We start from the raw sequence: 24,108 nt of genomic DNA on the forward strand, positions 1-24,108 counted from the left end.
CCCTGAAATCTAATGCAGTGCTGGGATCAGAGCTGTGCCTCCAACTCATATTGCTTCCCAGGAAAGGTCTAATCCTCACAAAAATAATTTATGTCTTCTGGTATTTTCTATCCACTAGTTCTTCTCACTAAATAATCACAGTTAAACAACTTTCTTTATGATTTGTAATAATTCTGCATTCGTAGTTATATAAGATTAAATAGTAGCTACATAAAATCAATGGGAGAACATGTTTCATGATGGGGGAATGTATCATGATAACAAAATAACATTTTGTAAAATGAATTCAGATTATTCTCTTTGAGGCTACACTTTGAATGCTTAGCCATTCTTGGCTTGCATATAATGTAGGCATTGTTATGTTCTGTTTGAGTATAAAATCTCAAAGTTATTTTAGTAGTAAAACCAATATACTATGTATTTTTAAAAGATTCCTTTTTCCAACCTTGTAAATACAAAAATCTCATGTGACAACTTTTCTTCCTTCAGATAACAGTGGAAAGTATACTCCATAATGAGTCATTTAGTTGGTACACTTGGAAGTTTTTCCCCATTTAGTATATACATAACTCCTGCTAATTTATTCATTATGCATGAGTAGCCAGTCATGCTTACTTTTTTTAATGACTCCAAATTGAGTAAGGGAATGTTTTATATCAAATAATTGAAAACATAATTGAAGAATTCAACAAACAACTAAGTATGGTCTTAAATTTTTATCATTTTGAAAGTATTTATAGCTGATGCTGGACACTGAGCAAATACCAAATTTTTGGCTGAATTAAGTCAATGCGTTTGAAAGGCTTGTTATTTTTTCAATATATAAATACTTATTCCTGTTGTTATTTCTTAATCTGGTACTTTTAACCAGATGATTGTTAAGATGGTTTCTTAGATAACTTTTACAGAATGGATTTACATTCTCAAGGATATAAACTTATTGAGGTTTAGATTCTACATGTACTGCATTGTGCAATTTTCAAATCTGCTTTTTGAGCAAATTCTTAATTCCAGTGTAAAAAAACCCAAAAATATTTAATAAATTGTACCTTAATGTGAATGATTGTCTATGTTTTATGTAATTTCTTTTACTCTGCCCCTGATGTCAGTAGACTGTGTGAAAGGGATACTATCTTGAAGTATATGAATGCTCCTGTTGAAGATATGCCTTTAAAATTAAGCACAGACTTTAGTGAGAGCTGCTTGTTCTACTTCAGCTTTGCAAAGTTTTTGTCCATAATATGCAGAAGCTCATTCAACTTAGTGAATTGAATGAATTACTGAGAGCCTTGAAAGGTAACCTCTCCATCCACCTGAATATATATTTTTCACCAGTAATACCTTAGCCTTTAGACTTAAAGCTTATCACCGTCGCATGTTTATCATTAACACACTGCACAAATGGCCTCCATGTCCTTTATGCAAGCGCAAAGACTGAAAAGTGTTCATTACTTTCAGATATCAGGAAAAAAAATAAACCTAAAAAGCACAAGAATACATTTTAGTGTTTGACATAATGCCGTTATAACTTGGGAAAAGTGCGTTGCTGGATATGAATTAGTCTTCCAGTCTTACTTTAAGTATCTTTGTATGATGCTGTCTCCTCATGAGGTGGAAAAAAAAGAAAAACATGGAGGAGGATGATAAGAAAAGAAATCTCACATTTTTAATTTTCAGCCAGTAACACCAATACCTAGGTTGGCAGCCACTAAGTTCAGAAATACAAATTCTGGTCAAAACATGATGAGCAAACAGACCAACAACATGAAGAAAATCCTATCAGCTAAGTTGTTTATTTCTATATGAAGACTTTGTCATTTATTTTTTTAGAGCTCTTCAATAAATGCAAAGCAGTGTCAAAAGCAACTGGTGTTAGAATTTTTTTAGAACTGCACATCCTCACTGGAACAAATGTGAGAAAATATAGGAATTATGGACTTCCCTTTTCCATACAAAATTGCTGACAGTAGTGTACATCTCATCCATCACACTAAGCTATGACTGCATTCAATTAACTTAATATGGTGTTAATGCAATATGGAAGAGGTAGCACTCATTCATCATATTGTATTATAGGAGTAATACAGTAGTATTGTATTAGACTGATGTAATAAGGTTCTTAATAGAAGGCAATAAAACTATTATCAGGAAACTGCCATTAATACCTGGGATTTTTAAAGGCCATTTCTGTTGTGCTTGTAAATCTTTTACTCGTCAAGATGCAATAAGAAAGACCTCTGAGACTGCAGAAGCACTTGAGTATGTGACATTATGAATGTGCTATTTTTGGCTTTTCAATGGAGGAGCACATCTTATAGCACCTAATAAATCTGTGCTGAGACTTGAAAAGCGTATTTTTCTGCTGAACATTAGGCTGTAATACAGTAGAGATATATAAAAGGTCGTGACAAATTCTAAATATTTATTCATTTTTCTACAACATCAAGGCCAATTCCTTTTTCTCTCTGCTAGGAACAAAGGAAAGAGTTTTTGTAACCTGTATTTTTTTCATAAAACATTCTAGATTATTCAAAAATCTTTACTTAATCTGTGACTATATTTCAGGAGAAACAGTTTATGTTAGAGTTTACACATGGTTTATGTTTGTTAAATAGACTTTGATTAAACAAGGTTTATATTCAGGGGACCAAACCCAACTGATTGCTTTCACTATCAAAATACTCTGTAAAAGTGGAACTTCAAAGCATGTCTCATTTGTCTTCAGAAAAACACAGATTATCCTTATACTCCTGATTGTTTTACTTTGGGGTTGTTTTGGTGGTTTGCTTTTTCCCCACGTCATTTGACAGAGATATATGGTACAACATGAGCTCGTGCAGGTAAGATTTTTATGTCAAATCATGTTGCTTTTGTTCTAAACACTAAATTTTTGTCATGACTGTATTAATGTTCTATAATTTAGTCTCACATGACATTATGCAATATACAGAATTTATATTAATTTTATCAAAAGATGAATACTGGATGAATATATTAGGAACATATAGAACAATATTCTACCATGTGTTTCAGTTTCGTCTAATGCAACCCTAAAATGAAACTTGTTGTTCCAGATAGAGCGGCTCCCTTTGCATGGTGTTGAACCAGGGCTTATTAAATGCCAGTTAAAAAAAGGGAGTATTTTTACAGTGCTGGCCAATTCCTGTCTCTGCCTCCCAGCCCAGGTATTATTTCCTCACACTGATGGTTCTGATGGATGTTGTGCTTGCATTCCTCACTAGGTTCATAGGCCTAGATAGCACTGTGGTGCAAAATGATCTTATTTCAATTTCAGTTTGCTATGAAGATTCATAAAAAGGAAAAAGGGTACTATTTATATTCAGTCCCCACTAGCCTGGATCACTGTACCTGCATGTAAAGCTGAATGCCCAGGCTCCCTGGGGTATAGGGTGCTACTGCGTGTGTCCTCCACAGCTCAGCTCTATGGCTTGCTCCAAATAATTTTCTGTTATATTTTAAGTCTCTGATTCCAATTTTCCAAATAAATAATCATTACATTGAATCATGTGAATCATTAAAGTTACATATGTTGGGAAAGAAAAAAAGAAAAATAGTTTTGGTGTGAAAATAAAGATGTGGAAGTCCTCTTTGAGCTATTCCATGTACTGTTCCCCCATTTCCTTCCCCTCCCTAACTCCCTCAAAAAAAGGCACCAAATAAAAACAGAAAAAGAAACAAAACTTTCAAATGAAATCTGGCTAATCCAGAGGTTAGGTAAATAAATAAAATTGTATTTCCCAGTTTTAAGAAACTCTAACATTACATAATGCTCACACTTCATTTATTCTTAAACTTTTTTACCTCCTAGAAATATATATATAAAATATATCCCACCTAAATAAAATTTTAGCATAAAATTTAAAAACTTTATTATTCATAAATCTGTCTAAAGGCTAAACTTGTGATTTAGAGCTGATAATCACTGCAGAGAAAAAAAAAGTCTGTGTTGTGACAGAGGATCTTTTCTGAATATATTTATCACAAAACCAGAGAAGTGGATAAATATTCAAGACAACAATATTCAGCAGAATCCTTTGTCTATCTTCTTCACTGGTTGCTCGAATTCACCTAGCTGGAATACCAAACATGCGCTCATGTTTTCTTATTATGTGAGATGTGTTTATGAAAGCAGTTTTGCATATTGATCTGAAAGTGCCTTAGATACATGAAGAAGAGACCAAATTCAGTGAATACAGTTGTAAATCCTGCTTTCTGCACTGTGAAAGTAACAGCATCAGTGTTTCCTCTCTTGCTTCTCTATAAAGCAAGTCTAGGAACAAATGTGGAACACTGTAAATAGTCCTATCATTATCAATTGAATCTGCTGAATAAACAATTTATAAGCATGAAAAAATGAGATGTTTCAAAGTATTTAATCTAAGATTCTGATTTGAAGGTCGTCATGGTCAGCAGGTGTGTGCTTTTGCATATGTGTGCACTCAAACATGCAACTTACTTTTAGAGAATTCTTGCACTGAAATCTTTCAGAGTGCATCCAAGGGCAAAAAAAAACAGGATCCTTGGTCTTGATTCAGGAATGCATTTAAGTTCATATCTATTCATGGAGAGGCCACAAACATGCACTTAAACTTACAGTACTCCTTCTTAAGTAGGCTTAGCATTTGAGTCAAGATGACATGTTTTCTGGAATCAGAGCCAAGTATATCAAGTATACAGGCTACCCTGAAACATGAACTGTATGTAAAGAAAGTAAAGGTAAATTCAAAAGAACATAGTGTGCTTTGACAGAAGGTGGGTTCCAGGTATATAGTGCTTTTTATTGGCTACTGTTAAGGGTAAACTGACAACAAAAAATCTACTATTGTGACTTCCTTGGCAGTGGCTGTTTGAGACAGGAGAAAAATAAAATAAATAAACAAATAAATAATAATTTCAAGACTTACAGGCTTTGATTTACTTCTTCTGAGGATTCATATTCATATAATCATATAATCATATCATTCAGTGCTGAAAACTATTAACATCAAGGAAGAATCTTAGAATTCCTTTTTTTTGCCTCATAGCTAGAAATAATAGGGATAATGAAATTTTGCCCAAAGGGAGACAGTAGAAAATTCCCAAGGGTGGTTTCTAGCAGAACATCTACGGACTGACACCCAGTGAGGAACTTTTTGTTCAGAAACAGACAAAAACTGACTTGCCCATATTACAGTAATAGCACCAGATTATAATGAGGAACAGCAGTAATTACAGAGATAACACATTTCAAATGCCACTGGTTTCTCACTAGTGCTGCTCTTTCCCGTATATCTTATGTTGTAGGGAAAATTTGAGACAGCTGTGGGATGAAAGCCATGTCAGATCAGGATGAGACTCAGGTGTGTGAGAGAGCTGATCCAGTGCAATTCAGTGTTACTCTGTGAGAGTATCCTGCAGGGTGCATATTTTGGGAAGGAGGGGTGGTACAGACTTGGCGGTGTCATATTTACAGTTGGATTTGGTCTTAAAGACCTTTTTGCAACCTAAATGTTTCTCTGGTCATATGATTCTATCTATAAAGTAATTAAATTATTGCCTTCTCACCTATATAACATTTAGGTGGTTGATACGAAAACTAGTTAAATAAATCAAAGAGAAATGGCTTGATACAAAAGTGGTTTTTGCTACACTTAAAATCAAGAGGTTCTCTAAACAACAATTTTTTGCTGTGCTCTTATTATTAAACTATTCATAACACTATTCATTAGCTTTCTTTGTACTCCTATTTATATCTTCTATAGGTTCTCCTAGAAAAATACCATACCTACCATAGTATGATGTCCTTCTAAAATCACGAGCTTCACTGAAAACCTTTTATTTTGTGAAACTATCCTTTCTGTTATACTTAGCATTTTCTAAGAGCTGGAGAAGTACCTATGCAATAAATCATCTGCTCCTATTTCATTCCATGTGATGCTACTGGATCTTAAAACAAAATCTGTGCTGCGTTGGGCAGAATGTGCTTTAATATGATTTGGATCAGTCCTAGAATAAGCCTGCTATTCAGGTAATACAATCTCACAGACTTGTGTTCAGAGGTGCTTCCTGTCTTAGCTTATATGTCTGTATGTTTCTGAATCTGAACACCAGAGTATATACTGAAGAAGAAATTTGCAAACACTGCTCCCTGCCTCAGACTCAGAATATTATTATTGTAAAATGGTCTGTTTCAAAATATGAAAAGAATAATCATTGTAAATTGTTTGAAAGAATTTCTTGCACGCAAGAATCACAAAATCCATGCTTATGTTGTATAAATATGAAATAAACCAAACAAGTAAATTATTCATCTTGCTATTAGATTAAAATCTCCCATCTCCAGCTGATTTTCTTTCATGTTTGAGCTTCCTAGATCTTTTTACTTGACTTTTTTTTCCCAGCGTAGCAACCAGTTGGCCTTTTATTTTTCACCTTCACAATTTGTTTTCTACCTTGAACAATATTGCTCTTACAGACTGATTTGGGAATCTTTCCTAATTCAGGGTCTGATCAAAAAGTGCATTGAAGTCAGCTGTAATAATCTTTGTCCTGGCTCCAGGCAGACAATATAGAACAGGGTTAAAGATTAATACAGATGAACATTTCTTCCCAATCTCCTCATAAAAAGGCTCATATTGAACAAAAAAACAACAACAACAACAACAACAAGAAAACAACAACAAAAAAAAATCCAAATTTAATGAAATAAAATTGTTCCCAAATTCAGGCTGAACTGACAAAGGTGTTTTGCCTAAAAACATGGGGCTTATTTAGTTTAAATGTAGAATAAAGAAGACAAAAGGCATTTTGAAAATCAACACAGACTTCTTTTAAAATAAATTTATTTAGGTGGTTTCTAGCTAACATTGTATACGTTTACAGCTGCAGGGCAGAATACTTTTGTGTCCCACTGATCAGAGATTAATATAAGACAAGCTTCTAATGTTCTACAGACTTATCATTGCTTTCCTCCTTGCTTGCCTTCACTGGCTATTTCTACTCCTTTCACTCCTCACCTTCTACCCTGCCTTAGCATTTTCCTTGAAATTCTTACTGGTTATTATATATAATTTGTATGTGTTAGAAATTAAGCATCTTTGTTATATTTTACTTTCTTGAAGAGTTTATCAGCAAAAGTCTGTATCTCTTCTTATTACTTAAGATGCACATACCTATGAATATAATATATCTAGTGGAATATTCTGAATATATATCTCTATATAAAATACTATTAGCACTTGTTGGAAAGCTGTTTTTTTCATATAAACTCCCTAAATCCTATTCTGTGTGCAATCACATACATTGTTTCAACCAAGTTCCACTCAGCTTCAATAGAAAGTTCTACTAAGTTCTACTCAGGTACAGTGGAAATTTTTCTTCCCAGGTTTTCTTTTTTTTTTTTTGTTAAATAAACTCTTCAAACCCTTCCCTTAATGCTCTTGTATTAAATTGGTTGGGGTTTTTCCACCCTCCTTCAATATTTGATCTGTGAGATCAATAAACTGGTTTTCCAGCTTTTGTGGTCTGAGACCATGTAGGCTACCAACTGTTTTGAGGGTCTTATCTGTCACCTGGGCTCTGTTTTGTCCTTCCTTTGGTGCCCATTGAGAGATTTTTGTCTGCAAGTTCTATATGAACATCTGCAACCTCACATGAAAGATATTCTCCAGTCATTAAACACATTGATCCTTCACATGAGTAAGATATGGGCTATACAACACTAGACAGAAACTGGCAGATGTGGTTACCATAAATGACATTTGAGCAATGAAATTTTAAAATACTTTACCATTTAATGTTCTGTTACTATACCCATCTCGGTAATTTCTAAGTATGGATTTAGGAGTCTCTGTGAGCAGCATATGGATGTAGATTTCTGTTGGAGTGTATACTGAACATCAGGGTGTTACTGCCAAAAATACTCTATGCAGTTCTCTCTGTTGAAGCTGTATGTCCTAGTAGCAAGGTAGAACAGACTTAATGACTGTTGATATAAACAGGACTACTTTAGTCTTCTAATATAGAAATTCCTCATTGTCACTGTATTGTTTTCCCTCCTGAACTTTCTTTTATGAAACATTTTTCCATAGAGATATTACATCATTCACTATATATATAGGTACTTTTCCTTTTCAATGCTGTCTTCCTTCCCATTTCAGTTTACCCCAAGTGCAGGAAAGGTTGAAGTGGAAATAAAGTGTCTGCATAACTCTCATTCCTTCTCTCGGCATGTTTATGTACAACTATATACTTGTTTTGGAAGGGAGCAAGTTAATTTTCTTCATAGCAGCTCATACACTCATGTGTTTTGGATCTGTGGCCTCAGCAGTGCTGATAACACGTTGCTGAATGATGCTTACATAGAGTCAAGGTCTTTATGTTTCACGCTGCACCCCTCAGGGAGGAGATTGAGGGTGCACAGGAATCTAGGAGGTGACATAGCCGGGACAGCTGACCCAGACTGACCTCAGCAATCAGAGCTGTGGAGAATAAGGAGGAAGGGGGGATTTTCAGAGATACAATATTTGTCTTCCCATGTATCTGTTATGTGTGATGAAGTCCTGCTTTCCCGAAAATGGCTAAACATGTACCTGCCTGTGGGAATTAGTAAAATAATTCCTCATTTACTTTGCTCATGCATACAGCTTTTGATTTACCTATTACACTGTCTTTATCTCAATGTACAAATTTTCTCAATTTTACCCTGATTTTTATTATTGTTATATTTTATATTGCAATATTATATACTACCCTCTACCCCATCCCAATGCAGGGGATGTGAGCAAACAGCTGCGTTTACCAGGGCTCACCCACAACAAAGGTTCTACACATCAGCTGTCTTTTCAACAGTTAGAGTAACGTTGCTGAAAGAAATGGTGTTCATCATATATCATTTGCATGTTTTGCCAGACACTACTAACACTATGCCATTCTTCCAGGGTTCTTCTGATGCCTAAAGATTTTTTAGCTTTTTAGATATTTTTCGTATATTTGTAGCTTTCTAGACTGCTAATACATGGTTATATAGCCCCTGGTATTTTTCATACCCTTTCTGTTAGATTTTAGAATAATAAGCTAACCCTTCCAATGCATACTTGGAATTCTGTTTAGTCTTACTCTTAAGAAGAAAAAGCCTGACAAGGACATTTTGTTTTCCACTAGAATTCAGAAGACATAACAAGGAAGAAAGAAGTCCCTGGAACAACTCCGGTGGGGCAGAATCAGGGGGAAATTACCTAACCAACAAATTGGACAACATTTGTTAGATATACTAATTAATTAATCTTATAAAAATTGTAGAAATACTGTATCACGTGTGCATGTAGCCATATTGTGCACCTAAAAGCTTTCAATTAAATACTTGTTTTTATATTATCATTTTAATACTGTTTGGAAAGGTTTCATGTTTTATTCCAGGCAACACTTCATTGGCTCACCAGTCCTTGTCACTCAGGAGAAAGGCAGCAAGTACTACATGGCAGTAGTCTTCACTCAGCCAGATTCAGTTAACGAAGTAAAAAACCCCATCAAAATTTGCAGAAAGGAGCCCCAAAAGACTAGTTGTTGCCAGTTTGTTCTTTTGTTCATTGTCTTTTCTTAGCATATTGGACTTTATGCTTGAATGTTGTTCTTGACATGGATAACGCATGGGAGCAAGCCTCTATTGAGTGATGATGTTCAAACAAAAAGGCATGTAAACATTTGAAATTTGTTTTAAGTGAAAAGTAATGATGATAGAATATCACATGAAATCTATAATCACTGCATGTATAAAGTATAATTAAAGCACCCCTCTCTGTCTCTCAGCTCCATCTGTTCATCCATCATCCGTCCATCCCTCCATCCATCCATCCCTCCATCCATCCCTCCATCCATCCAGGATACACATCATATCATGTGTCTGGTATTTTGATTTTTCTTTCCATCAGTAGACAGAGGTCAATACATCATCGTTGTTAATAATCTATATATTAAAGTTTTTGAAGCGGTCTTGTCCAAACAAAATCTGCTAGTTCCTTTTTGTTAGATTTTACTTTGTTGTTGTTGTTAAGGATTTGTCTGGCTCCTTATCCAGAATTTATGTGCTTGCTCTTTGGGGATAGCCGACCTTTTCAGCTGCATGATATACTTGACAATTCAGAGCTGCTGTAACAGGTAATGGTTTCTGAGTCAACAGAAAGTTTTACTTATGAAATAGGCGCTTTTTTTCCTGTGTTTCTGTCTGGGAATAAATATCCAAGTAGTATCGGCATTTTGCTAATATACTAGTATAATATCAAGTATTTCCTAGGGCTTTGAACATTTTTGAAATTTTGTGCCATATTTTCTAAAAGAAAAACTCCTATGAAATTCACTCTGCTGATATCTTTGTAGACAGACCATGGGAAACAGGACTTTTAAAATATCTGATAAATATTTATTTCAAATTATAACCATTTCTATACTAGCCTGACAGGCTCCAGCTGAAGTCCTGGACTGAAGGTTTTCCACAGGCCTCTAGAAAGAATTTTTTTCATGTTTAATTTACTTTTTTTAGCTCAAATTTATGCAGAAGTCACAAAGTCCTGGGTTCTGCTGCCCTCTGAATCACTCTCAGGCAGAGAGACAAGTGGTCCCTGGATCTCTCCTGATTAAAGGCAATATAAGTTTAAGTGCAGTATGCTGCAACATACTGTAATTTTTGATAGCAGAGCACAGCATTTCAGTCACTATTCCATGCTTCATCTAATTTGAAGTGCCACTAATATTACTTTTAGTGAAATGAGATGAAGTCATATTTGGTGCAAAACTTGGCAGCATAGCTTAGTGACAATTTTCAAAGATTTAGCTTATTCATTGTGAGACTTTGCTTTGTGACCGATGTATTTCCCCAAATCTTACATAAGCCTTCATTAAAAAAAAAAATCTTAAAATGGTCTGGAAATACATAGAATACATACATAGAATACATAGAGCAAAATTATTACAGAACTACATCTACACAGGCCAATGTCATGAAAAATATTAAATGCACAATTTATTGCTTTATTTCCAATAACATCCTGGGTATTGGACATTAAAGCTCTTGGTTTCATGCTATTTTCTTGTTCAGGGGTTTTTGCATTTATTTAAGTGATCAAGCGAGTGGCTTTTAATCTGATGTAGCTACAGTAGAGTACATATCCAAGACCCCTGAATAGTTAATGCTACCTTTTATCCTTTATAATTTTCTTTTATGAGCTAAGGGATTGTTCATTCAAATTCCTCTAATCCTCATAATATCTTGGCCATTATTATAGATCCTAGCTTTTTGCATAGCATCTAATTTCTTATGAATCTCGTGAGTACTGGAGGAATCTTGTTAAATGAAAATGGAGCATCGCTTTTTGCCCATGATTTCATTTGTAATTCAGCACTTTAAGTATCAAAACATAGAGACTATTAGCTGTGGGTTCAGTCTGCATATTCTAGTTATAGGCTTTTTAATTTTGCAGATATGTGCCATATACTAATGCCCATAACAAGACGTGATGGGCAGTGTGCTATTATTTATTAAATAAACCTTTCCTCATGGAAAAGGAACTTATGAAATAACAAATTCGATTACAATAGCAGTCAGTGTAATAAGCAACTTTATTACTTCCTTGTACACACTTGTACTTTCAGTAATAATTTTTAGGAATTTAAACTTAGTTATACCATTCCATACATTTTTTTTTCCCACTAATCTCATTAACTTATGTCCTGGCATTACCTAAAAGGAAAACCACACTGCATCTACTGCAGACAGAACTTCATGACCACAGAGCCATAGGAATTCTCTCTGATACTAAGATGTAGCTCTCCCTTGCATATTTGTTTTGCACTAGAGAAAGTTAATGGAGATAATGTGAAATGAAATTATTTGGGGTTTTTTTTGCTTTAATAGTAGTTGTATTTCTTTTTAAGTGGGTAGGGACTAATCTTCTGAAGACTATTAAGGAGAGAAGTATGATCAATGGCTAGTTCATTAACATAGGCCACAAGTCACCTGTATTTAATTTTCTATCTGAAACTATCTCTCTGTACCCCCATTGTCTCTGCTTAATGTTAGTGACTACAAGACTTTCAGATTTTGCCTACACAGTCTTGGGAATTGAATCCCATTCCATTCCTTGTGTAAATACATGATTGAACTTCTGAAGTTGAAGGCATCTAGTTGAACTGACATGTAAAAGCAAGGAACTGCAGTATTTCAAACACCCTGAGATTATACCCATATGAAGCAGGAAGTCCTGCGGTCCCACACTCAGAGCTCTCTAGTCTGTAAATGGTTACGCTAAACAGCCCCTATCTTTAAATTATTACAGACAGAATTTGCTGCTGTAAAAGAAACAAGACGTGGTCCCACTGCCTAGAATGCAGTGAGCCAGTCCTCTGGGACTGTTGTTTGATGAAAGGATAAAGAAGAAGGGGGAATAGATGAGAAGAGTGAGGAGGTACTGGCGGCTGAGCCATCTTTCGTGTGATGAAAGTGATCAAGTGATCTGAGAGAAAACAGACAGTACCTAGGTTTTGGAACAAGGTGCATCTACCGAGGTGTAGTGGGTTGAGCTTGAAACTGCGCGGAAACACTAATTAAGTGTAGTGGTTTTGGTTCAAAATATTCATTACTTACTTATTTTCCTTCCATGAGATAAGAATTAGGAGAAAGCAAAGCAGGCCCAAACCTTAAACAGCTGCAGTACAATGAAAGAGTTTTATTACTAATACAATTAAAAGTAAAGAGAAATAACAAGAAATTAAAGCAAGTCCTCCTCCCCCTCCTTTCCAGCACTTCTCTCCTTTTACCCAACTTGCACAAAGGATAACAGAACATGGGATGTTAGTCAGTGTTGCAGTTCTTGAAAAGTCTCTCTCTTATGCTTAAGGAAAAAAGGGTTTTCTTCAGTTGCACGTGGTTCCCAAACTGCCACCAACAGCAGACCCGCCCGGAAAGAAACAATCTGCTGTGTGTAAAACATCTCTCCCATGAAAAATCTCACAGTTCCTTCACACTGCAAAACATGGGCTATCACATGGGGTTATTAATCTTTTTAAGGATAAGTTATTTTGGCCTGCACACAAAGGCTTTCTTCGCCACAAGTCTCTAACAGCCTCTTACTACTTCTATATAGCCTGGCATAGGCACTCTTCACAATCTTCACAGGCCACACGAGGATTCTCCATCCCCCCATGTACTTCAAATGGATTAAAGAGACGAACAGTTTGTGGTATTAGAGTTTCTTACCACGGCATGCAAGAAGTTTTTTTAAGCTACGCTCGAGAATCGCGGCACCGCCCTCTTTTCTCCCGTCGCCATTTCCAGCTCCGTCCCACGTGACTCACTTCTCTTTCTCCCTGACTCTGAAGCCGCCATGTGCTGCTGGCTGTGTGGTGTCTTCTTCAGTTCAGCACGAAGTGTGCTGGCTGCAGACAGGAGGCTCTGCCGGCTCCCATTGACTCCGCCGGCTCCGCATGGAGAGGAGAGGGACCCGCCTGTCCCAGGAAGCCGCGCTGGATGGGTTTAGCTGTGAGCAGTCCATGGCTGGTTTTAGCTGCCTGTGGCTCTGGGACAGTCCCCCTGCAGCGACCCAGGGTCCGTGCCGTGGTGTTGGGAAAGGGGGGAAGGGGCAGTGGCCCCGGCCCGGCCTGGCGGGGTCTGGAGGCTCGGAGCCCCCCACACCTTCCAGCAGGCGAGCTCGGACAAAAGGGAAATCCCGCCTTTCCATGCGGTTTAAATATGTAAATTGTGAGAAGCGTCATTAGTCTAAAAGACTGTCCATCAACTCAGGTTCAACCCACTACATCAGGTGGGTCCTTTTTCTACTTGTCTGAAAATCCCTTCTGCCCCCTTCTAGCCATTTTCTAATCTCTCTGGTCATTAGTATTGGTCTGGCTGAAATCTCTAAATGCATTGCTGGCCAAAGGATCCAAAGGGATGTTGCAGGCCAACGTTGCAATGACTCAGACTGTCCACAGCCCGGATGTGACAGGCATGGAGAGCTGCTTGCAGTGTCAGAACAAGTTAAATGCACAAGGTCATCACAGGATTATGCAGGACTCAGGCAAAACACAGGGATTTTCTTGTATGCCTGCATTGAGGAAGGAGCGCTCCTGTTTGGGGCTCCTTCTGTGACATTTACATTTGCAGCTTAAAGATCAGTTTTACAAAAATGAAAAATGGCTTTGGGATAAACATAAATATGACCTCAGCAACACAGTAAGAGTAAGGTAAGGTAACACAAGGTGAGATAACTGTCTTGACATATACATAGGTAGCGTCAGTGTGGTAAGTAAAAAACTGTTTTTTCTAGCTTATACATCAAAATAAAGGGTCAGTGTTCCCATTTGAAGCGTGATAATTTTTTTCATGTTGTAAGCAAAAGCATCATATTTCCTACATGATAAGAATAAGAATAAATACTAGTTAACATTTCTTGAGATTCAGTGTTTTAAATATATGTCTCCTTTTTACATGACCTCTGTTACTGAAATTTTTTCAAGCTGATGAGGAAAGTCATGTTTTATTCTCTTGAAGAGATAATGTCTTGTCATACATCTGGTGAGAGGAGACAGGAGGGTTTTTTTAACAGAAGAAATTGGAGAAACTTGGCTTGTAGAGCAAAACCAAACACAAAACCAAACCAAATCAAGAAAACAAACAAAACCCACAGTGTCACATCAGAATAAGTAAAAAACAGAATGAGAGTAGCTCAAGCAAAAAGTTGGCAAATGAGCAGAACTTGGTCATTAATAATTTAGGCTGGACTTCAGACAAAAAATTTCAGTCTCTTGAATAATGACATTTTTGGAACAAATTGCAGCAGAAACAGTCGAACTACACAGTACAGTATAACTATTTAAAATTAAGTTTGGAATAAATTATAGGGCCACTTTCTTCACTGTAGGATGAAACTTAAAGAACCAGAATGTCAGTTTATGCTACTAGATGATACAACTCTGTGAAGTGTAATTAAATAATGAAATGAGGCTATCAGATGGCATTTCAATAGTAGGGTTTTCTGGGGGTAATTCTAACTCCTGGCTTACAATATTTATCTTTGTTGGCCATGAAGGTCTAAAATTTAAGTTTTTTTCAGCTTCAGATTGTATTTTACTGAGTCCTTCTTAATAATAATTAAAATAATAATATTGAAAAATTTATTAATATTTATATTTTCCTCTGTTGAAAACATTTTGGAAGATAAAAATATCATGAGGATTTTGTCCAGGAATTATCTGGAAAGCAAGCTTCTATTGAGGTTCATCCATATGTGAAATTGATAAATCTGGCGCAGGAGAATACACCATGTGTTTGAAGCACCTTTCCTAAGCAGTGAATTATGTAACTAACCAACAGAATAACACAGTAAGAAAAATAAAGAAATTGATTTAAAGACATTCTTAAACCATTCCAGACAGCAAACTCCCAGAGAATTCTCTTTCAGTCCGTACAAAGTTACAAATATTTCAATATGAATCAATCTTTACTGAATGCACATAGCCAGCAAAATTTTGTCAGAGAATTTCTGTATGACAATTAGTTTATCTGATAAGCCCCTTCTATGTAAGTTTAATTTCTATAGTGTATAATAACCATCTCATAAAAGGCTAATAATATTCAGGCTTTTGTCTTCCTTTCTCATTTACACTTGAAACACATTTACTTTTTCTTCCTCTGTAAATGAGAACAGCTGAGAAAAGTGATTTTAGGCTGTAATAGTATAACCTTATGCTATAACCTGATGTTATACAATAAATTATCTTCCAGTTCCTAAAATAAACTGATCCAGTTCTTTGTACATAGTAATCCCATCCTCTGCTGTTGTTCTACTCCCTTCATGAGTTATTACTTATATTTTTGCACAGCAAACTTCTACAATTTGTATTCATCACTTTGAATACACCAAACCATTCTTGATGATTTAATCAAAAACATTCCTTCAGTCTTATTGTTTATCTTCCCTAGAACCACTTTTTCATCACTTTTTCACCATCTTTGTAAGTCTTTATGTCTATATTTGAATGATACTAATTTTGTTAATACTTGTCCTGTGTAATATTATGTCAAATATTAAACTGAAACAGAATTATCTCCTATATCTTTCTTCCTAAAAGTATTTATATGAAAGAATTAATGAGGTTGCAGGATCCAATTTCATCATGTGTTCCTTTAACTATCCGTTTGATTACATGTTTTCTTGATCACTTTTTCAAAACTGATCCTAAAGCTTTACGTGTCTTAGCTACACAGGTTTTTATATGATTAGAAAATAGAAAAGATGATGAGATTGACAGCTTAGCAAATGTGTGATTGCTACCTCTTCTGATTTAATAGACTTATTAAAAATCCCTGTCATTACACTTGCAATTTCCTGTGGCAGCTCTCTCTCCCTATTTAGAAATGGAGATTATCCTTCCTTTCTCCACCTCTGCTCTCCTCACCTTGTCACCTGAACACACCTATGTCCTAGAGCTTTCTTTTTAAGTTAGGTGCAATGATTCAATTTCTACAGACTATTTTAAATTATGTCAACCCAGGTTTCAATTTTTCAGGCATAATTTTGTGCCTACAGGTAAAGTCAAGAATATATACTTGCACAAATTGTATCTATCATGTGGATATCTATTTATGTAAATTGTAGGCTTTATTGAGTGCCAGTACAAAACTGCACCTAAGGTGATTCTTTGGAAAGTATGGATCTTAATGACAACTATGCAGGACTAAAGAAATAAATTTGTTATTTTATAAGAATTACCATTTCCCCAACATATTTAACATTTCATTGACTTCTAACACATGGAAATAATTTTTTTCTGTTGCCATAACAGACAGATGGTGAGTCAGTCAGATGAGGTAGAGTCACAAGCAGAAACTCCCACAAGTTCAGCTGCAAGAAAGGTTCATGTAAAATAATCCTACTTAAACCTAGCACACCCATATTGTGTTGAAATCTATGGATTAGTGTTCTAGGATTTGTTTCCTGTGGGCATAATAGAGACATCCCACCTGTCAAGAAAGGATCTTATAGAGATTAAAAAAAAAATAACATTAAATGTTTTATAAAAATCCAGTAGTAAAGAATTACTCTGTGAGAGTGGAAAGTTTGAAAAGAAGATTTAGCTTTTGCAGAGAATAATAAATCCACTTTCAGCTGATAGCATTTATAAACTAGTTGTCAACAATAAAATAATGTCAATAAGGAGGATTGTGTAAGGACTTTTTTCATGTTTTTTTATACCTGGTTTTATGTGCCACTGGTTATCTGAAAAAAAAAAAAAGGTAGAAAATGGAATGGTTGTAGATTTTAAAAATGTCTTTAAACTAAAATATAACTATCATATTACCTATTTAGGAAGATGAGGTCACCAACAGAGAGACTAAAATGGAATAAAAAGATGCTGGTGATAATTTACTTCCTGTACATGAAGTATGTCGGAAACATTACCTCAAACAATTTGGGCAGCATGGTTTCTCAAAATGCTTAGCAGCTTTAAGTAGAATTCAGACTTAGTCTTGTCACATTCATGTAAATTTTGAATGTACTGTACAAGAAAACATCAGATTTGAAGTCTGAAGTCAAATGTTATATAACCTCTACCTGAGCTTTTCCTTGCGAGATATTACTTTCAGTCATTGCACTAAGCTCTTGAGTACTGACATGTACTCAAGACAAGTCTGAGGATCTACCAGCTATAGTTAACTTTTAAAATGAACTTTGAAGATTCATCACAATCATGAAAGTTTTCTCCCCCAGCACATCATCTTAGGTTGTTCTTATGTCCACTTCCAATTATTTCTTGGCTGAACACCAATTCATTGTAGTTTCAAAGGGCATGTACTTTCTAATATTGCACTATTGCTATTGGTTTTAGGCTAGAATTAAAAAAAAAAAAAAAAGTTCAAATTCCTGGGATAATGTACCTGAAAAATGGATTTGCTTCCTGAAATTCTTGGCAAATAAGCAAAAGTTTCACAATCAGGTACTGAGTACCTGATTTGAGACAATGGAAATTTAATTACTAATATTACAAGGAAGCTTCAAGGTGCAACTGAAGTCAATACAAAAACTTCTGTAAACGCATACAGTACAAACATTATGAAATGTTGAATGATCTGATAAAATAAAGCATGTCCAATCTGACTAGACCAGTGAATATGAGTACCTCGACAATGAAAACCCTCAGTGCTGTGCCCTCCCTCTGAGGAACCCGGTATAGTCAGGTATTTAAAGGTCTGTGGCTGTTGAATCAATCGAGCATATGCATACAATATGGAGAAGCATGTTAAAAGGTTGCTAGATTCAGTGAGTAGGGCACTGGCTTTGAACTCTTAAGGTCCAGTGTTAGTTCCAAGTGTTCTTTTTTCTCTTCAACTCAAAAAGTATTCAGGTTGCAAGAACTTTGTACATTCAGTATTTAATTTATTTCTCTGTCATGAAAATTTTTAAAAAGGCAAATAAAAAATATTATTCACTACAAAAATTCTTTCTTGTTCCATCAAAAAACTGAAAAAAATATAGACTGAAACATTAGATTTCCTACAGAAAGTTAGCGGTCACTTAAACTTCACATCTGAACTTCCCTGTCGGTATCCTAGTGACAGCAGCAGCAATCGAATATTTGTCAGAATCAGTCCCTTTATTTCCCCCCCACAGTGAAGGAGAAGTTGAAAGCATCCTACAACAAAGAAAGAAGGTTCAAAAGGTGTATACAGTGCTGCAGGTAAGTAATCTCAGCATTAAATGCCTGGTGGTTTTCTGCAGAGAGGTAACCTGATGTAACTTATATAACTCAGTACATCAGTGAATGCTGCGTGGCATTCCCTGTGCTGCTGCTGGGACATGGCTGAACCAGCCTGGATATTGCTCTCCTACACTTCTGTCACACAGTTCACATAACACAGGAGCAGAAGCTTTTTAGAAGCCTGGAAGACAGTATGAACGATACCTTTATTCTTCAATAACAAATTAGGTTGTAAGAGAAACATTTTACTTTTTATAAAGGGTGGGCCTTCTTCATAAATTTAGTCTTTTTTTCTTTCTTGACTGTGTCTAATATTTAAGGAATAGGTTGTACAAAAGGTGCAGTTTCGCAACAGAATTTTCCTACCTACTCTTAGTGTTTCAGAATAAACAGACGCAGAAAAATGTTTACTTAATATATTCTAGGTGCATCATTCTAGGAGTGCACTTATGAGCTAATGAGCATTCATGACACATTTCTACTCACAAATAGTTCCTTTTTTAATGCTGCTTAATAATGTTAGACAGTAAAACTATCCTTAAAATTACACTTTATACATAACGAATAAATAAAATGAGTGTCTTGTAATGGTAGTGTAGTTTTTATAGTTGCAATAACTGCTTTATTCATTCATAGCTCTGCCATTTATAACTTATGTAGCCATTGTAACTCAGTGAATATGGCTTCATCTATAGCTATCAATCTTGTCTGGGTTATTTTGTTCTTTTTTCTCTTTTTATGAGATGTTACTCTAGTGAAGCTGTGGCTGAATTACAGGAGGCACTTTTTTTTCCTTTCTGATATTCCATTTAAGCTCTTTACTCTTTTTTGGACTTGAAGTTAGTCTATCACTTGGTGAATGCTTATGAATAACTTAATAATATTTAGTGAGACACGTGAGGTCCTTTTTTTTGATTTTTAACTTCACAAAATATCACTCTTTCCCCTAGTCTTCATTACTCAGCCAGATTTCTGTAGACTGAATATTCACGTGTTTAGATGAAAAATTAAATTTGAAATTCAAAATTTTTATATGTTGAGAAATACTTCCTTAGACAAAGTTAGAGAGTTTCTTAGATGGATTTTAGTACTATTCATTGTCACAATTATCCCACTCTGGTGACCACTCCACGGAAAGAATTAGACACCTACTAGCTTTATGCATTAACAATGTTTTTATTAATATTATTACAACTACTACATCATTTTTGTATTTTGCAACCAAAAGGTTTTGACCACCATGTTTTTGGCATACGAGTACATGACGCATAATTGTCTTATATATATATATCACAGGTAATTTGATTCACAGAGACTGATTCTCACATGCCCTGGAATCAAGCACTGTGCTTTAGGAGAGTGAAAGGATAGTGGATACTTGGTATCTATCTTCTACTTAAGACCCTTTACCCTCCAAGATCAATGTCAAGGATGGAAGCATAAATGAAGAAATAGCAGGTCTAGAGCATGGTTCTAAAACAAACTCACCATATCTGTTGAAGGTTTTCCTTTTCAGCAAATGCAGAGAGAAAACAACAAAGAAAATTCCACAGAAATCTGAAGTAATTCAGTAATTCATTCACAGTTCAGTAAGACATTTTCCATTTAAATAAAGAACAGAAAATTTCTCTTCTTTTTGAGTAAGTAATGTGTAAAAGCAATACGATGGCAAAGAGAATGACAGATACTGGTCTACCTTTAAAAATCTGATAAATATGATAGGTAAGCATGACATTGTCAAAAATGTGAATCATCCACAGTTACCATAAAATGATAAGAGCTGGGGAGGATGACTTTATGCCTTGGGATATAAGTGATAACTACTGAATAACAGAAGGAAACTTCTTTCCAAGCTACTGTTCTGATGAAGTAGGTGCAATGTCATTGTAATTATGAATCACCTTTTATCAGCTGCTGGACATCTGTAAGGACATCATTCCAAACACCTACTATTTACAAAACTGACAAAAAGACATTTTTCAAGAGCCAGAACCATGGTGAAATCATTACGAATTAGTGCTGCCTCAAACGTGTGTATTGTTCTGGTCTTTCTAACCTGGTATTCCGTGAGATGTATACTCCAGACTGAAAAATAAAATCAGTAGTTTTTAGATCTTTGTCTAGACCTCCAATCCAGGCTATCTTGTGTGAACATCTAAGGAACTGCCCCTAAAGATCTGCTAAAAGGTATGCGTAAAGCTTTGTCTTTGTGTTTCCTCTGATGCTCCCAACACAGTGGGGGTACTGTTCAGAACAGTCCCTCGTTCCATTCGCCTTCCTGTCAGGGTGCAGGGGGATGCTCCACAGCGAAAGCCAGTCTGTGGCCACAGCCCAGGCAGGGCTTTGCCCCACCAAACAGGGAACAGGCCAGGCAACCTAAGCAGAGTCAGGGTGGGGACGGCACCAGTGCTGGGGACGATCACATGAGGTGAGATAGGGTCAGGTCCAGGGTCAGCCTGGGACCTCCAGCAAGGAAGCCAGTACTGCTGGAGGCAGGGCTGCCTGCCTCATGGATCAGACTGTTTAAGCCCCTGGGCCCACGGGCAGGAAGCCACTATTGGGAACCCCCAACTGAGGCTGCTCAGGTCAATGGAGTCTTGTTGAAGTCCTCAGGGCCCTGAGACTTCATAGAATCATGGAATATGCTGGGTCAGAAGACACCCATCAGGACCATTGCGTCCAACTCCCAGTCCTGTGCAGGTCACCCTAAAAATCACACCATATTCCTGAGAGCATTGTTCAAATGCTTCTTGAACTCAGTCAGCCTGGTGCTGTGACCACGTCCCTGGGGAGCCTGTTCCACTGCCCAACCACCCTCTGAGTGAAAAACCTTACCTAACCTAAACTTCCCCTGACTCAGCTTTGTGGTCAAATAAAACAAGAACTAAGGATCATTATTTTAGGGTTATCTTTGCTGATTTTCCCTTAAGTAGCATTGACATAATTCCATTTTTTTGGCTGAGATAAAGACATTTTAGACTGCATTACTGTGGTAGATAATTAGTTTTTCTTAAAATTTGTGGAAAGGGAGCCCAAAAAGGCGAATCTGTGGTTTTAATCAGCTTGGGACTGTCCTTGACAGGCAGTGCCGTGAAACTATGAGTTCTGTAGATAACATGGGTATACAAATGCATGTACCTGCACACATATATAAACACACAGATGCACACATTTCATTTATAAAAGTATAAATAAGGACATTTTCTACAAAAGCATAAGCTGGCAGGTTAGATACATACTATTTCAGCTTTGTGGAACAGTAGGGAATGGAAAGTAGGACTATATCTGTTCTCCTTTCCCAAAAGCTAATGGTTGTCCATTATTAACTTCCATGAGACCAAAACATCTGCACCAACAAAAAGCATTTTTATGGTCAAGTTCCCAAGGAAAGTAACTACCAGAACAGTACGTTTTTTTAATCTATTGCAGGTTAAAAGACAGTAGCCAGTTGTGCCTTATTTAAATCTCTTAATTTTTTTTGATAACTAAACTGTATAGACATGATTTTATTGTTAGTTTCATAATTGAGATATTCTCTTATGCATTTTGGCTGAGTGATTTCTCACTGTGCTTCATTTGCAACTGCACAGCCTCTAGAGTCTGCAGAAATCAGATGTTCATGCTTCTGTTTCATCACGTGTTGCTTGTAATTAACTTTTATTGTCAAAACCTGTCAGACTCATGACTATCTTCTTGAACAAAAAATTATATTTGACACTTTTAGACCAAAATTAATCCTTGAAGTGATTTGTATTAATCTGGCATAGGACCAAATCCCCAAGAGGTTTAAGTAACCATAAGGCTGTTGACTTCAGTGAAGAGATGGTAATTTACATCAGCCAAGAATCCAACTGAGATAGCCTGGCAGCACTATTTTGAAAACATTTGATTGATTTGAAGCATCTACACTCTTATGAGCTTTTAATTTGCAACATACATGTTGCATACATTCTGTAATTAAAATAAATGTAAAAAAAATACATATGTTAATACTTTTTTTTTTCACTGACTTACTCTGAATATCTTAGACACAAATCAGGTTTTTAATTCAGTTGTTTGTATTAAAGTGGAAATCTGTGGCTTTAGAGCTTTTGGGTTCGGAAGTTACCTATTGCTTAACTGCAGCCACCCATGCTTGTAGGGCCTGGTCCAACTTGTACTTGTTGATCTCAAAGTAATTGTTCCACAGGAAAATTGTAACTGTCCTTAACGAAGGGCTGTTCACTGAGGATCTCTGCAATGAAAAAGCAAAATTTCTACAGCTTGATATACAGCTGTGATGATGTCTACCTGTTGTTTTTTGTTACCGTGACCTTAAAATGTCTCTGCCATGTCCTAGAGAAAAGGAGCAGTAACTTTCTCTGCTTATATTGTGACATCTGGCGCACAAGAGAGAGTGGTAACAAAATGACCTTTAAATTTTTTTGCTTTCAGTAATAGGTTTTTTTGGGGGGGAAAGAGGTTTGCACCATCTGTCAAAAGTGTTTCCTTCCCATTTTAAGAGTACCAGCAATTTTTAATATAATGTACTTACTATGACCAAGCTGTTCTATTTCCCTTAAGTTTTGGTAAGCTAATTTTTGGTAAACTTTTTTTTGGTAAACTAAGTTTTTTGGTAACTTTTCCCCATAATTAATGGTAAATAGAATTAAATAAGTAAAAGAAAGGTGCATATAAATTTCTTCCATTTTTAATTTTTTTTTTTAATTATTCCCAGGGTATCAGGGCAATGGGGCATGAAATTTTAGTAATATCTCATCAACAAAATTGGCTGATCAACAATTACAAGGTAGTCACTGTTTCTGAGTATTTCCAAGGGGTTTGTGTAAGTCTGTGGTTGAAATCTCTCCAGCACTGCCTGAGCATGAGGAAACAAGAGTTTAAGTATTGATTCTGGACTACAGATAATGAATGTCAGCTATTATGGGCAGGGAGAAGAAAAAGTCAATTAGAAAAAGTCAACCACAAAGAATCCCCCACACAGATAAGATCTAGGAGGAAACAGATACTTCAAAATGTTGCTTAATTCAGAATTTCTCTCCACAGACTTTTATCTAAACTTGTCTTCTGAAGGAATTATCCTGATTGGGGTACTTACAAGAGGTGTGAGGCTCTTGAAGAGATAGAGACAACACCTTTCCTCTGTTGGAAAAGCAAACAATTAAGGTCAGCACATTGTGCAAGACTGAGAAGAGTTTTGCAGATGGCATGTATTGAGGTTATTTCTACAGCAGATGAACAGCAGGGCTGTGAAGGAAACTCTTCAAATGATTACTAGACTTCAGAAGCATCAACATGATACGTTTTGTAATATGAAATTTTAGAATTATGTTGGGGGCAGGGGAAGCATGGCTAGATCCT

This window comes from Corvus kubaryi, unplaced genomic scaffold (genome assembly GCF_017639235.1).
Source record: "Corvus kubaryi isolate FWS band 111438036 unplaced genomic scaffold, C.kubaryi_AGA036_p1.0 132, whole genome shotgun sequence".
NCBI lineage: Eukaryota > Metazoa > Chordata > Aves > Passeriformes > Corvidae > Corvus > Corvus kubaryi.